We start from the raw sequence: 16,104 nt of genomic DNA, 5'->3' as shown, positions 1-16,104 counted from the left end.
AAAAAAAAAAAAAAGGTAAATATGCATTGCTAACACCACCTGCCAAAAATTTAAACCAGGTGGTTGCCCTATAGAGCTGAATATTTTAACCATTTAACCATTTAGGAGTGGAGCTCCCCAGCAAACAACAGAATGCCTTCTAATTACAACTTGTGCTTTTTTTCCAATTAGCAACCAACAGCATATTGTTGTGGAGATATTGTTGGGAATTGTTTGCCTCTGTTTGGATGTATTCAGGTGCTTAAATATAGGTTTCTGGGCTTGATACATATCATTACAAAAATTACAGGGCTGAAAAAAATGATTTCAGATGGACTTGTTTTAATCCATCAGATCTGAGGCAGCCTCTAGGTCAGCCTCACAGGCAGTTGGAGGTTGTTGGATAGAATTTGCTGTTGTCCAGCCCACATCCTGTCAGCAATACATACAAGTTAGCCTAATTTGCCACTGTTAGCTCTACTCCTGAAATTTTGCCAAATCAGTCACTAATTCACTTTTAAGTACCATCCATCATCACTCAGATGAGCTTTGCTCCTCTTACTGATTGAGATTGATTGACTGATTGATTGACTGATTCTCTCATTAGTCTGTCACCTGAACAGAAAAAAATAACTTGGAACACTCTTCTTCAAATTGTATTCCAGGAGCCATTTAGCTCAATGTGAGTTTCAAAAATTATCTCTCTTGCCCTATTCCACTGAACCCTTCCTCTGTTATGTACTTCTGGTATAGAAAAGGTTTCATGGGCAAGAATGAACAACAATCTATAAAAAAACAGAAAGATGAAGAAAATATATAATCTTTAAAAAATAAGGAAATAATTAAATTGAAGTTCAAATTTTACCTAAGAAACTTGGTGTTGCAAGGTTTAGGTGGAATACTTTTTAAAATAAACAAACAAACAAATAAATGTATACTCTTAGCTCTTCTGTGTTATATACCTTGAGACAACTGGGAAAATGCAAATGAAACCTCTGATAATAAAATAATTTAATATAAAAAATAATCTAATATATATATCAAATATATTGAAATGTTATGCTTAAGGTGAGGTTTTAACCAAAGCAGAAAATACGAATGCTTACTAAAATGAAAATTTGTCTACATGAATATCTCACAAATTATATGGTTTGCGCTGATTTACTTTAAGTAATGGGCACCTGAGGTAAACTGATAAGTGACTTGAAGGGATTTCAGAAGGGTAGGGCTAACATCTGATGCAGAAATTTCCTCAGAGGTCAATTAATCCATTGGGGCCATCCTAGTGTTTTACCTAGGTTCACACAGGTAAGTAGAAGCAGAGCCAAGGCACAACTCAGGTCTTCTAACTCATGGTTTATTTTTGGCAAACTAATGGGACCAACAGACACAATTTATGGAACTCTAGACAGTTTTCATTAACTCAAATTAAGTAATTAATGCAATTTTTAAGTAGGCCTTATTTTTTAGAGCTTCTTTATTAATTCATTTATTGATTCATTTCTTCTTTGCTTTCCCACCTTGATCTAAAATGTGATCTGAGGTAGTTTAGAGAGATCTGTGCCATGAAAAAAGATAAAGCATGCATGTTAACATAAAAGGAAAAAGTATTTTCCAACACTTCAGAAATATTATTTGCCACAGGCAAATACATCCCCCCCTTGTAAGAAATTCTGACAGTATTCTTACTAATTGAGAATAATCTGCAAATCCGTGAGGCTTTATTTTGTGATGAGATTCTTCTTCTCCATACTAATTTTGAGTTCTTTGTTACCACTATATTCCTAACTCTTATTTTACAGTTTTTTGACAAGATTGAGATCTAGACCCAAAGGCATACTAGAAATGAGTTGTAGCCAAGATATAAATGTTAAATGCATAAATAGTCCCTGAACTAAGAAAGTCAGTAGCTGACACAGGACCCTTGCAGAGGAGAGGCTCTGACCCTCAAGCTGCCTAGCCAATGAGTGACAGCTGCTGAGGAGTTCCAGAAGTCCTAGAAGTCATGGTACATTTCACATCTAGTTAAGTTCCTGAAACTAGAGTTATTAAGAATCAGGCTTTGTTTACAAATAGTTGCAGTTTAAGAATGCAACAGTTTGTTTTTCAGCTTTTGACTTTCAAGGCTTTACTTATGAGCTCACTGCTTAGCCTTAGAAGACCAAAGAAGAATATTTATGCTGCCAGTAGATGAAACTGGTGCCACTGACAGAGGTGTGAATAATGTTTATAACTTGGGGTCACAATTTTGTTTTTATACTAAACGTCTCAATTTAAAATTGTAAATACTCATTCATTTTTCAAGGCTTAGTTGAAGTACCACCTCCACTGAAACCCCTAAGCAGATTTAACCGTGCCTTATTTTATTTCTCTACCATACTATTCTCCATACTACCTCATAAGTCATGTCATATATGTTTATATGTCTATTTTATCACCCTAACTACATATTTCTGAAAGGCAGGAGATGGGGTTTGTCTTTTACTGATAGATAGTAGACAAGTATATAATGGAAGAATATCATCATTTTCATAAAAATCTCTTTAATATTTTGAGCTGTTTAAATCAGACTGTGGTAGGATCAGAAGAAAATTCCATCAGAGTATGAGGATTCCTTCTGGTATAAATCCAGGCTTTGGAATCTAGCTTCAAGGTCAGAGGAGAAGGCAACTGGGGAGAAAGATTAAAAATCAAAGTTTTCAGGGTCTCCTTAATTCCTTATGTCTTTTATCTTCCTCACTGGTTGCTTGAAGCAATATAGAGTAGTGGACATTTGTTGTTTTTGCCCATTCTGTTTCCTTTCCTCCTTCTTCTGGTAATAGTATCCTGATTTTGTTTTGGAGAAACTCTTTCATCAGATACGGTCAGGTGTGGTTGCCAGTTTAGATGCCCTGCCCTCCTCTAGTCAAGGCGTGGGCACCTGACCCAAGCTAGGCTGATCAGATTCCTCTCTCTGGAATATGAACAAGAGACAAGAGGCTGACTGACCCTGAAATGAACATCCTGCAGTTCCTGCTTCCAGTCCCCCAAGGGCTGTACTTCCTGATCATTCTACACCTTTTGCCTTGCCTTTCTGCTTGGTTGTTTGAGCTTCCCCTTCCAATGATTACTTCTCTGATTCAATTAGCCAAAAGCAGTTAATGTATTAGCAACCAACAAATAGTAACAGAAAACATTGAATTGCAGACTACAATTCTATTGGTTTATTCAAAAGCCTAGCAAGAAGGAATAACTGGATATCTTCAATCTATTCATAGGCTCAATTTACTTCTTTTAAGAAACTCACTCATAGTCCAGGTAAGTATCTAAGAAATGCCAATCCCCCTTCAAATATCCCACCTGTTTATAAAACAACCCAGTTTTCGCATTCTCCAGACCAGCCTCAACATACCCGGCCTGGGAAAGCAACCCAGTGAGCTTAAAGGCCCTTGCAGGATCCAGCCCTAACCTCCCCGTCTCTTGCTTAACCATCCACCCACCCTGTGACAAAAACATTGGCACTCTTTCGTTATTAAAAGATTTCCAAGACAGCCATACATCCATCATTACCCCACTCCCAGCTAGTTGTTCACCTGTGGTTCACCAGCAAACACAAAGGAAGAACCTAATTACACTACTTCTTATTTCCTACCTTTATAGTTCTTACTCTGCATAAGGCATTATTTGAGATGTTTTACATACACTAACTCATTCAATCCTCTATAAAAACTACCTGAGATAAGGACATAGGAAAAAAAATGAGGCATAAAGATTTTTAATAGTTTGCCCCAAGTCTCAAAGCCCATAAAGAGCAGAATCAGGATTCAAAAGTAAGTAGTGTGGCTCCAAGTCTATGCTTTGAACCACAAGCCATGGTTTTGAGATGATGGGTTTATTACACGGTCAGTTAGAGGGAAAAACTAATCATATTTTAATCTGCAGCAGCTGACAGGGTACGTTGACATGGAAACAAGATTAGTCCCCACATGTCAAAAACCTAAAAACATCAAGTCAATTTAGAGTGCCCTCCAGGCCTGCTTTCTTAAATAATGTGGAAATAAGCCAAAACAATTCTGCCGTGGTTTCCATTCCCAGTGAGGAGATTCTCATACTTTGGATGGGAGGTGCCTTTCTTCTTTAATTGGTCTGAAACAGACATGTTAATTTTCCAGAGAGTTTGAAAGGCAAATCTAAGTGCTAACTTCTTACTCCTTCTTGTAGCCAAGGGTATAGCACCTTGGCAGTGGGAGGGAGGGAGGATGTTGCTATACTTGCTCAATCACTGTTGTGCTTCTGGCTGACTTCCTAACCTCTCTCTCTTTAGGTCAAGAAACGAGATGAAGAGACAAATCTGTCCATGCATAGAAAGGGTACACTGGGGTCCAGTCCCTCCTGGTCATGAGGCCCCTCCTCTCTTCAGCAGGATAGTTTGGCCATTCATATAAACCAAGCTTAAGGCGATTTTTTATTGTCTTCTTGGTATTTCAAACTGCAATTAAAGTTTATTGTATGATAGTCTTATTGGATTATATATACATTTTTACTTTCCTTAAATCTTTAAAAGTTTTCTGGAAGACTATTTAAAGCAAAAATTTGTATATTGAGTGTCTCACTTTACCTGTGAAGTCCTAACTCCAATAACTTCTCCCAATGAACAGTATGATCTACATAGATTTTGTTCCAGGAACACTAAACACCTTGTACTAGACAGAATACTCATGATATAATGACAAACGAACAAAGTACCAATATCAGTTTTCTAATTTTTTTAAAAATAAGGGTAAGATATAACTGAAAGTTAATAGTGGATATCTGTAGGAAGAGGACTTATAAGTAAATTTTGACTTCTTCTACTCTCTGAGTTATGTACTTTCTACAAAGAAGATATGCTTCTTTTATAAATAAACAAGGCAGTATTAGCAAGAATATTAAGCTTTACAAGGATCTTGTGGTGTCACAGTCATACTTTACTGACTACTTTTACCTAATGTGTAATTAATAATAAAGGTAAAATAAGGAGGGCACTCTGCTCTTTATTTTGAAAGTAGTAAAGCAAGAAATTTGTAAACATTTACTAAAATAAGTGAACAACTAATTTACATCTTTATTCCACAGTTATATTCAGACAGTAAGAGAAAAGAATCACTTTTACCTATGAAGGTAGTCTGGTGTCTGTCTGGAGGACCTAGAGTGTGGATGCAGATCTCCCTCCTACTGCCCATGATTGGGTTCTACTGGATCCCTTGCTTTAGTAAATCTCAACTGCAAAATGGCAATAACAGCACCTAGTTCACAGGGCTGTGAAAGGACCTGGGATAGGTTGTGACACAGAAGAGCCATCAAATAAATGTCCACCTATTCATTCGGAAAACTTCCTGCACCCGTCCTATGTGTGAGTGCTTCTAATATACAGGAACAAATAAAATGGAAAAGAAAGATTTAGTGCTTTCCCTCAAAGAGCTTATTATCCAGAGAGGCAGATAAGGAATCAAATATTTATGATGCAGTAGAGTAATATTAGAGGCACTAAAAATCCTGCATTTAAGTTTTCAAGAAGTGTAACAAACAAGTTCTACCATGGAGTTCTTATTTCTCTAGGCTGTGAAAACTGGATCTCAGTTGAATTTGTGCATCTCAGCGAAGATGTTCCCCATCTGGCCTTCAGTTGTTGGTCCCTGTGGATCTCTGCAGATTTTGTTGATGTTCCCTATCAACAGTACTTTGGAGTCGAACTCTCCTTAACTCCCTTGCCCCTTTAAGGTACCATGGTCCATTCTGTGGCTCCCACAGTACACTGGGCCCCAGGAAAGTCAGCAGGACCATCCTCAGTCTTTTACCATTGCCATGGTCCTCTCAGGGCATGGGAATATTGTCCCTGCCTCCATACCATGGCAGTCTCTGTGGAACCTGTATAAGTTTCCTCAGGCCTGTCCAGGTGGGTGCTCTGTGTAGCCATTTGTACTCCAGCTTCTTCTCATTTCTCTGGGCTTTATCCAGGAAAGAAAACCTAGGCTCCCTCTGTGCTCCGATTCTGCATACCTCTAGAGGATTTCTGTCACGCTCCTTATCCCTGTGCTGAGCTCAGGAAAGATCAGGAAGCCTCACCCTTTGTCAGAGGCCCACCTTGTCTACTCACACCTTGTGTTCCCCTGGCTGGGGTACTTCTTTCTTCTGCAGCATAGAAACTCTACTTGCTCAGCTTGTCTTTTCCTGGCAATTGGTTTTTCTATGCACCTTGCTTTTATCATTTCCTGAAGGGCCCAGACTTTTGGGACTTAAAATGCAAGAAAAGACTATGTCATCCCTGCCTCAATGCAACAAAAAGTGCAATATCAAAGCTGAGTCTGGGGTGACAAATAAAAGCTATCAGTTAATATTTGAAAACTCTTCTCTCGCCACAGAACACAGAGCCTAAGACACCTCAAAGGGAGAAAGTGCCTAACTCAACCAAGGCACTCAGGGAAGGCTTCACAGTGAAGGCTGAGTCAGATCTAAGTCTCTGAGGATGAGTCAGAGCTCAACTACACAGTCAGACAAAGGGAAGGTCATTCTACACAAAAGGAAGAATAAATGCAAAGTGACAGTGTTACATGAATCAGGACTTAAATTTATCTCTCACAATTATCTAAACCATATTAAATAACATCTCATATTGAGAATGGATTAAGCACACACATAATTGAGTTAGAAGTTACTTTAGGGATTATCTAATCTAATCCCCACATATCAGAGACAAAGATATTCTGGCACCAGATGCTGACTTTTAATCCACAGTTTGAACACAAACGTGACTACAGTTAGCCTCCCACATCTACCTATAGGAGGAACTCCTACTCTCAATTTGCCCTCCCAGATATCTCCTTTGGCCAAAATTAAGTATCAATTGTATCAATACTTGTAACAAGTTTAGGAAAAAGTTCAGCAAGATTGGGGGAAAAAAAGTTACTCTCCAATAACTCTCTAGTAATGCTGTACTTGTATTAGCTCCCCTTATATTTGTATCTCCAAGGTATGTACTATCATTTATACTTATTTTACAAATGAGGAAACCAATGCAAAGAAAGTTAAGTAACTTGTCATATAACTTAGGTTATATGTCTACTAATTGGGAAGCAGGTAGTAGATAACAAACTCTAATATCCATGCTTTTAACCCAATAACACCACATTTTTCTTCATGTTGTTATTCAGCCTACAAATATATCACAAATATACTGGCACAAATTCACAAATACATATATACAAGGCTTCTCATTGAGAGGGCCTTGTTTTTTAAAAAAACTAGCAATAACTTAAATACCTACTAATAAGTGGCTAAATTAATAAATTATTGCATACTTTCATCAGTCAGTAAAAAAAAAAATGGAAGAAAGTTATATAAGCTGATATGATCCAGTCTCTAAGAAACAAGACACAGTTAAGTTAAAAGTTAAAAAAAAAAAAAAGTAATAATAAAAACAAAGTATATGTAGTGTTTCGTATTTGGGTTTTTTACAAGGGGGTTGTATAAATAGTATTTAAGTTTGATTAGCTAAGAAGTATTTCTAGAGGGCATTAGCAAGAAATGGTAGTGGTTGTCTCTGAGGAAAGAGAGGCAAAGGATCTGGGAATGTGGGGTGGAAAGAAACCTATTTTTCACTGCACACTTTTTTGTAATGTTTGCATTTTTTAACATGTACAAATAAGACTTACTCAGATTCTACAAAGTGTTTTTTTAAATTGTCAACTGATGGGATTTATTTAAATCTGAAGATATTCAAGCTTAAGAATCATATAATTAAAGAACGTAGTTACTTAAAAGTATTTTTAAACACTCAAGTTATCCTATTTGTATTTACCTACAAAATACTCTTTGAAGAAACCAGCCTGCTTAACTCCTTGCCAGGATATTGATTCATTTGTGAGTCACGAAAGAAAATAAAGAACTAGCCAGATATGTAACTAGCCTGATGCCAGTTGGTATGTGGGAGCTTAGGTGGAGAGATGTTGGTAGGGAATGAAAGGAAGGGAAGGGCATGTGGGGGAAGGGGCAGAGAAGGTACCAAATTGGTAATTCCCAGTGCTGCTAAGATCCCTGCATTATGAAGCTTAGTCCCTATCATTCAAGACAGGGACTCAAAATTCAGAATTCATGAGTTACAAGACATAAAAATACTTTTCCAAAAGGCCTCTTAAATCTCAACACATACCATATGCCACCATAAATACCCACAAAACAAATCCTACTTAGTGAATGGCCCTGGCATAAACTGTCCGACTATTTTCTTTCCATGCTTAGTTTGTCTCATTTTGTTCCTTATCTACGGATTACATTTTTTTTAAAGTTTAATCAGGTGTTCATGAAATTTTACCTCTAATACTCACCAAGTTCCTCTTAATTAGGGGGATGTGAACTTGGATAGAAGCTGCAGTAACCTGAGGGTGAAGGGCCATGTTACGGACTGAATGTGTTCCCCTGAAAATTCTTATGTTGAAGCCCTAACCTCCAATGTGATGACATTTGGAGATGGGGTCTTTGGGAGGTTATGAGAGTTAGAAGAGATAATAAGGGTAGTGCCCTAAGATGGGATTGATTCTCTCTTTTTTGGGGGGGGGGATTAATTCTCTTATAAGAAGAGGCATCACAGAGCTACTTGTTCTCTCTCTGCCATGTGAGGGCACAGTGACAAAGTGGGATAGTCTCCTCATGGTATAAATAGTTACTTTAACTAAAATGTAATGAGTTGGTCTCACACAAATCTCACCTAAGAAAAAACTATCTTAATGTTCTTGGCCCAAAGATCACTTTAGAATAGACAGTCAAGTGTCCAGAGGTCGAAGTGTACTGTTCCTCAGAGAAACTATTAGTCAGGAAAAAATAAGTTGTTAAACTGTCATAGACAATTAATATCCAAATAAATATACCTAGTAAAATAAATAAAACAACATCCACAATGGACAATACTCATTCCAGTTATATTCAAAGAAATACAAATTAAAACAAGCAAATGATAGTACCCAATAGACGTAACAATGTAGAAGAAGTCATATGGTCATGTTACATAAATACTCTGAAATCTAAGTGGCCAATACTAGAAGTTAGCATATTAAGATAAATAGTATGAAATGCTATGCAGTCATTTAAAATAGCAATTGTTAGTACAATATAAAAACATGGGAAATTTTGGGGCTCCTGCGTGGCTTAGTCAGTTAAGCATCTGACTCTTGGTTTCGGCTCAGTTCATGAATTTAGGGCCTTGAGATCGAGCCCCATGTCAGGATCCACACTCAGAAGGGAGTTTGCTTGGGATTCTCTCCCTCTCCCTCTGTTCCTCACTCTCTCTCTCTCATTCTAAGAAAAATAAATAAATCTTTAAAACAAACAAAAACATGTGAATTTTTAATGTTGACTAGACATGTAGAATGTTTCATGAAAAAAAGTGTAATCTAAAATATTATGATTATAAATATTATAGAGTACATAGACCTATGAAAAGAACTAGAAATTACTATGCAACAGTATGTATAATTATATAGGAAATATGATTACAAATTAATTGCTTTTAAATGTTTATTTATATTATTGTTGACCTTTATTAAAAATCACAGGGATTTAGGATTTAGAGGTTTATAAATATAATCTAATTATAAGAGAAAAAATAGCCAACTTTATGAAATACAAATTTTAATTATTGAGCTTGATATTTATTACTTTCTCTTTTCTTTGTTTCAAAGAATTCAGTGAATATCATTTTTTAAATTTAATTTATTTTCAGTGTTCCAAAATTCATTGTTTATGCACCACACCCAGTGCTCCATGCAATACGTGCCCTCCATAATACCTACCACCAGGCTCACCCAATCCCCCACCCCTCTCCTCTCCAAAACCCTCAGTTTGTTTCTCAGAGTCCACAGTCTTTCATGGTCTGTCTCCCCCTCCGATTTCCCCAAACTCACTTCTCCTCTCCACCTCCCAGTGTCTTCTGTGTTATTCCTTATCCTCCACAAGTTAGTGAAACCATATAATTGACTCTCTCTGCTTGACTTATTTCACTCAGCATAATCTCTTTCATAATCTCATAATCATCCATGTTGATACAAAAGTTGGGTATTTATCCTTTCTGGTGGGGGCATAATACTCCATATCATCTCTATCCATTTGTCCGTTGAAGAGCATCTTGGTTCTTTCCATAGTTTGGTGACTATGGCCATTGCTGCTATGAACATTGGGGTACAGATGGCCCTTCTTTTCACTACATCTGTATCTTTGGGGTAAATACCCAGTAGTGCAGTTGCAGGGTCATATGGAAGCCCTATTTTTAATTTCTTAAGGAATCTCCACACTGTTCTCAAAGTGGCTGCACCAACTTGCGTTCCCACCAACAATGTAAGAGGGTTCCCCTTTCTTCACATCCTCTCCAACACTTGCTATTTACTGTCTTGTTGATTTTGGCCATTCTAACTGATGTAAGGTGTATCTCAATGTGGTTTTGATTTGAATCTCCCTGATGGCTAGTAATAATGAACATTTGTTCATGTGTCTGTTAGCCATTTGTATGTCTTCTTTGGAGAAATATCTGTTCATGTCTTCTGCCCATTTTCTGACAAGATTATCTGTTCTGTGTGTGTTGAGTTTGAGGAGTTCTTTATAGATCTTGGATATCAACCCTTTGTCTGTACTGTCATTTGTGAATATCTTCTCCCATTCTGTGGGTTGCTTCTTTGTTTTGTTGACTGTTTCCTTTGCTGTGCAGAAGCTTTTGATCTTGATAAAGTCCCAAAAGTTCATTTTTGCTTTTGTTTCCTTTGCCTTTGGAGACATATCTTGAAAGAAGTTGCTGTGGCCGACGTCAAAGAGGTTACTCCGTATGTTATACTCCTCTAGGATTTTGATATAGATTCCTGCCTTAAGTTGCAGTCTTTTATCCATTTCGAGTACATCTTTGTGTAAGGTGTAAGAGAATGGTCAAGTTTCATTCTTCTACACATAGCTCTGTCCTATTTTCCCAGCACCATTTATTGGAGAGACTGTCTTTTTTCCACTGTATATTTTTTCCTGCTTTGTCAAAGATTATTTGACCATAGAGTTGAGGGTCCATAACTGGGCTCTCTACTGTGTTCCACTGGTCTATGTGTCTGTTTTTGTGCCAGTACCATGCTGTCTTGGTGATCACAGCTTTGTAGTAAAGCTTGAACTCAGGCAACGTGATGCCCCCAGTTTTCTCTTGTGACATAACAAAATCTTATGACATGGCATATACTTTCAGCTACAGAGACCAACTTCCTAAACCTCTGCTCTAAATTCTGTAGCTACTAATTACTCAACTTCAGTAGTCCTTTGTGGTAAGGATGGCTCTCAAGCTGTTTGCCTAACTAAAATGTCTGCTTTGATCACTGCTTTTTATTTATACTCAGAGGGACATGGGAGTTCAGGCCCAGAACCTAAGCCCTTAGTGTTATCAAGAAATACTTCTTTATTCAGGTGAAAAATTATAAATTTTACTGTTCTAGTCCTTTTTTAGTATTTGCTTTTGTTGCCTAGAGGAAAGGAGAAGGGTATGTTTTCACTCCTGTTCTTTGGAGCAATATGTCTAGAGCAGGGATACTAGAGAACACTAAAGACAGATTTGATTCAAAACAGAAAGTCAACAATCTGACAAAGTATTATTTGACCTTCCTCTTTACATTTTTATTCTCAGCCTTTTCCCCCAAATTCCAAACTGGATGTTTCCAACCCTGAAAAAGTAATCCTGGAACAGCTGGCCCTATACTGAAAACAAACTATACTGACCTAGGGTGTGGTTATCCCAAAAGAGACAAACTACCAAGCAGACACTGGATATTCACTCTAGAGCTGAAAAAGGAGAGGGGTATCTAAACAACACTCAATTCTCACAAGACAGGAAGGCCCAGAAGCCAATTAAAGAAAAAGATGAAGTCCCAGTTCCCCTTAGTCTGTTTGCGACATAGATGCACAAACCAAGTGGATTTAATGTGACAAATTCCCAAGGGAAAAAAATTCTTTTAAAAACTTTAATTCACATGGAAATGAGACAGTGTTTAATTCACCTTAAAGGAATCATTTAACCCATGGAAATAAACATGCAGACACTTGCCCAGAGAATAAAGCAATTTGACAGTAGGCTTAAAAACAATCCTTAAAAGCACGACCTCTCTGCCTCTTTCTTCCACATGGCTCAAAATCTTCCCCTTTTGCTCGATGAAATTCAAACTCTGAAAACTTTCTATTTTTTCTTCTTTTCCACATTCTTCTTTAGTTCAGGTTAAATGGGAACTGCTTTTGTTATCTTTGGTTAGTCAATTACTTGGCAGCTCATGGAATTAGAATACACGGTGAGCAGAGAATCTGAAAATGTGTGTTCAAGTCCCTATTCAGTTACTAACTACATAATCATTGACAAGCCAGTTACTTCTATAAGTTTCTGTTTTCTCATCTGTAAGATATGAAGGATGAACTGCATGATTGCTACGATGCCATCAAACTCAAAAAGCTCTTTAATTGATAGGAAAAAATACAGATGGTACCAAGAAATACTGGTAGAAAGGCATACATCCTTAAAAGTAGATGAAAAGTATTGAAAAGGTGGTGAAACCTTATATTTCATCTTTACCTGGCTTGATTTCTCAGAATTGAATCATCTCATGGAATGCATTACTCAGAGCCAAAAGACATATAGGTCAAAACAAAGCTCTAAAAATAAAAGATGAACCTATGTTAGGAAGAGGTAACTGGGAGCCAGTGAATAAATTCCTGCAGTAGGAATTTCTTACATTCTTTAAGACCAAAACAAATAAAAATTAGGTGCCCATTTCAGTGCAGCTTTTCTTTTTGGCAGACCAGTTTCTAGGGATTGGCTTTCATTATACCAGTTCTGCAGCCTGAAAGAGAAGTTATCCAGGGCTAATTTATTTTCTCACTCAGCCCTGGTTATCGCAATGTAGATCTAAATCACAAACAAGTTAGGAATAAGGAATATGCAAACAAGATATAAGGAAATTCAGAATAAGTATCATCCATAAATAATTCCCAAATCCCACTCCATGAAACAGTTTCAACTTCCTCTTTATTCACAAACTTTTTCCCAAGAGATAACAGTAAGTCCCTAAACTTGCTTGTTTGATTTTTGTCCTTCTTTCTTCAATCTGTCAGAACTAAAGTACAGAAAGCTGAAATGAGTCTTCTTACTACTCATCTTGTATAGTAGTCAATTCTTTGGTAGAAGGCAACAAAAACTATTTGTATTAGTCAGCTCAGACTGTTGTAACAAAATACCATGGGCTCTGTGGCGTCAACAACAGGAATTTATCTCTCACAGTTCTGGAGTCTGGGAGGTCCAAGATCAAGGTACTGACCAATTGAGTTCCCTGATGAGGGCTCTCTTCCTGGCCTGCAGATAGCTGCCTTCTCACTAGGCCCTAGTATGGCAGAGAAAGAGGAATCAAGGTCTTTGGTATCTTTTCTTATAAGGACATCAATCTCATCGTGCGGGCTTCACCTTCATGACTTCATTGAAACCAAATTACCTCCCAAAGGCCCTATCTCCAAACACTATCAGATTGCAGGTTAGAGCATATGAATTTGTGGTGGGGGGTGGTGAGGATGGGGGGCACAGTTCAGTCTATAGCTCTACAAAAGAAATATCCTTTATTCAAGGATATTGAAAAACTCACAGAATCAAAGAGAATCTAACAAACCAGCAGCGTAGCTCAGTGGGCTAGGTAGCAAGAGTCAAACAACTCAAAGAGAATGGGATTATCCTAGCTTGAGTCATAGGCAGGGTACCTTGTTTAATAGTATTAAGAGCACATCATAGAATGGGGTTGGGGAAGGTGGGCAAAAGAGAGAGTAATTCTTCATAAAGGAGAGAAATGGATTCAAGATAGCCAAAAAACCCAACAAATATCCAGAGTTCTCTGTTAAGCAAAGATTTAGAAGAAAACAACATTTCAATGCTGGCTCAACCACTCATTAACTCATCACCTTGGGTCAATATATTAGACTTTCTGAACCTTAATTTTTGCATCATTCAAATAGAAAAGTAATATCTGTCTAAGGGCAATACTGCACTGACTTCACAAGTTACCTACAGAGCAGCAAATGAGTCCTAAATGCTCAAGAAATGTTAGTTCCCTCCTACTGATTGGCTATATAAATCTGTATACACAGAATTTACTTTAAAAATACAAAGTAGGAGTGACTGGGTGGCTCATTCAGTTGAGTGTCTGCCTTTGGCTCAAGTTGTGATCCCAGGGTCCTAGGCTGTCTGCCCAGTGTGAAGTCTGCTTCTCCCTCACCGTTTGCCTACCACTCTGCCTGTTTGTATGCTCTCTCTCTCTCTCTGTCAAATAAATAAATAAAATCTTTAAAAAATAAAAATAAAATACAACTTGTACTATGTGGACATGTTATACCACTATAAATATTTTATATATTAGGCAATTATCTGACATCAAAGGGATAATGGGCCTTGAAGCAGGCTCAAATGTTTAACTTTTGGTAAATCCTCCTGGACTAAGGTGAGAAGGTCAAGTTTTAACATTAGAGGCCTAGCGAATATACAATCTTGGTGACAATTCTAAGAGCCAAGAGTCATTTCTAAGAGCCAAAAATAAACCCTTTTCTGTTTGCTAAACATAAATGGATATGTTCCTCATTAAGGTCTCCTGCCACATAGCTTGAATCTGGAATTTTAACTGGGATCTTTGGTCTTTGAACCCCTTGAAATTTTATGCAAAATTGTGTGTGTGTGTGCACATGTGCACACAAACACAGGTTGAAAACCACTGCCTAACCAATGGGGAGCAGATAAAACCCTTCGAGCTATTCCAAAGAGCAACAGCCACTTTCAAAATTGTCCTCCTTTTGACACAGACTCAATATCCATCATTGTACAGTATATTCCATTAACATCTACAACAAAGTAGCAGCAAGTGCATAGCACACCACAAAGTAAATACCTATGCCAGGGGATAGCACGTATTTAGTCCATTTTAGCAGTGGAACTTTTTTCCATAAAAATCCTCCCTTAAGCCAAGTATATAAAACAGACTTTCTAGACAAATAAGTTCTACTGGTAGTTTACATTTTCACTGATTCACAGAAAAGACATGTTTTGCAGAAAACCTGAAGCATACATGAGGGTCCCTAGAGTCACTTGGAAGACTAGATTGCTAAGATAATGGAGAGCAATCCTACTATAGATTCACATTCTCCAATCTCAGTTGCAGCTTACCTCTAGCTGGCTTCCTTCCCCTTCCCCACAATGGCTATCTCATTCTTCATGTAAGTCCCACCTGATCCCCATTCCCTTACTTCCTGGAGAGCATATGGACTTCTTCACCAAGAAAGTCAGGCCTAAACAATGGAATTGCTTAGACTTTTTTCCTCTTTCCTCAGGCTTGCTCTATTGCTCTGTATCTGCACTCATTCTAAACTCCTTCTCTATTATCTTAGTTTTTTCCCCTCTTCAGCTACTCAAATATCACCTTCATGTTTTTTTCAATATATTTTTGCCATATCAGTACTAGTATTACTTAATAGTTTTCTTTATATCAATTCATTTGATTTACTTACATACATTGAAACTTTTTTCATTAAAACCTTTTTCATGAAAAATTTTAAACATACAAAAAGTAGAAAATATTGTAAAAAGCCCCATGTACTCTTCAACTTCAAAAATTATCAACTCATAACCAGTCATTTTTTTTATTTATACCCACCCACCTGCCCCCATCCCAAATATTTTGAAAAAAAAAAAAAAAATCCCAGTCATCATATAATTGCAACAATAAAGACTTCAGTATGTGTCTCTGGAAAGGTAACAACTTTTTAGACATACTTTTGTTTTGAAATTAGCAAATAAGGAAAAAGGACAGGTACAGAATAAGGAAGGACCATAGCCTAGAGAGAATAACAACATCCACAGTGTGAGAAGGAACTAGAAATGAGACAGGGAGAGAAAAGTAGGATAAAAGTTGGCAAGTCAAGTCTCCAAGGATTGAGAACAATACAACCAATGCCAGGAAACTGGTGGGTACAGATAAAGGCTCTGATACATGAAGTTCGGTGGAAATTTGGGGAAAATGGGTATGCCACTGGTGGATGGGAAATACAACCACAAATAGGGATGGGAAGAGTGGAAACTGG

Source organism: Enhydra lutris, unplaced genomic scaffold, assembly GCF_002288905.1.
Source record: "Enhydra lutris kenyoni isolate GAN:26980312 unplaced genomic scaffold, ASM228890v2 scaffoldscaffold19, whole genome shotgun sequence".
Lineage (NCBI taxonomy): Eukaryota > Metazoa > Chordata > Mammalia > Carnivora > Mustelidae > Enhydra > Enhydra lutris.
Note: the sequence above shows the minus strand (reverse complement) of the source record.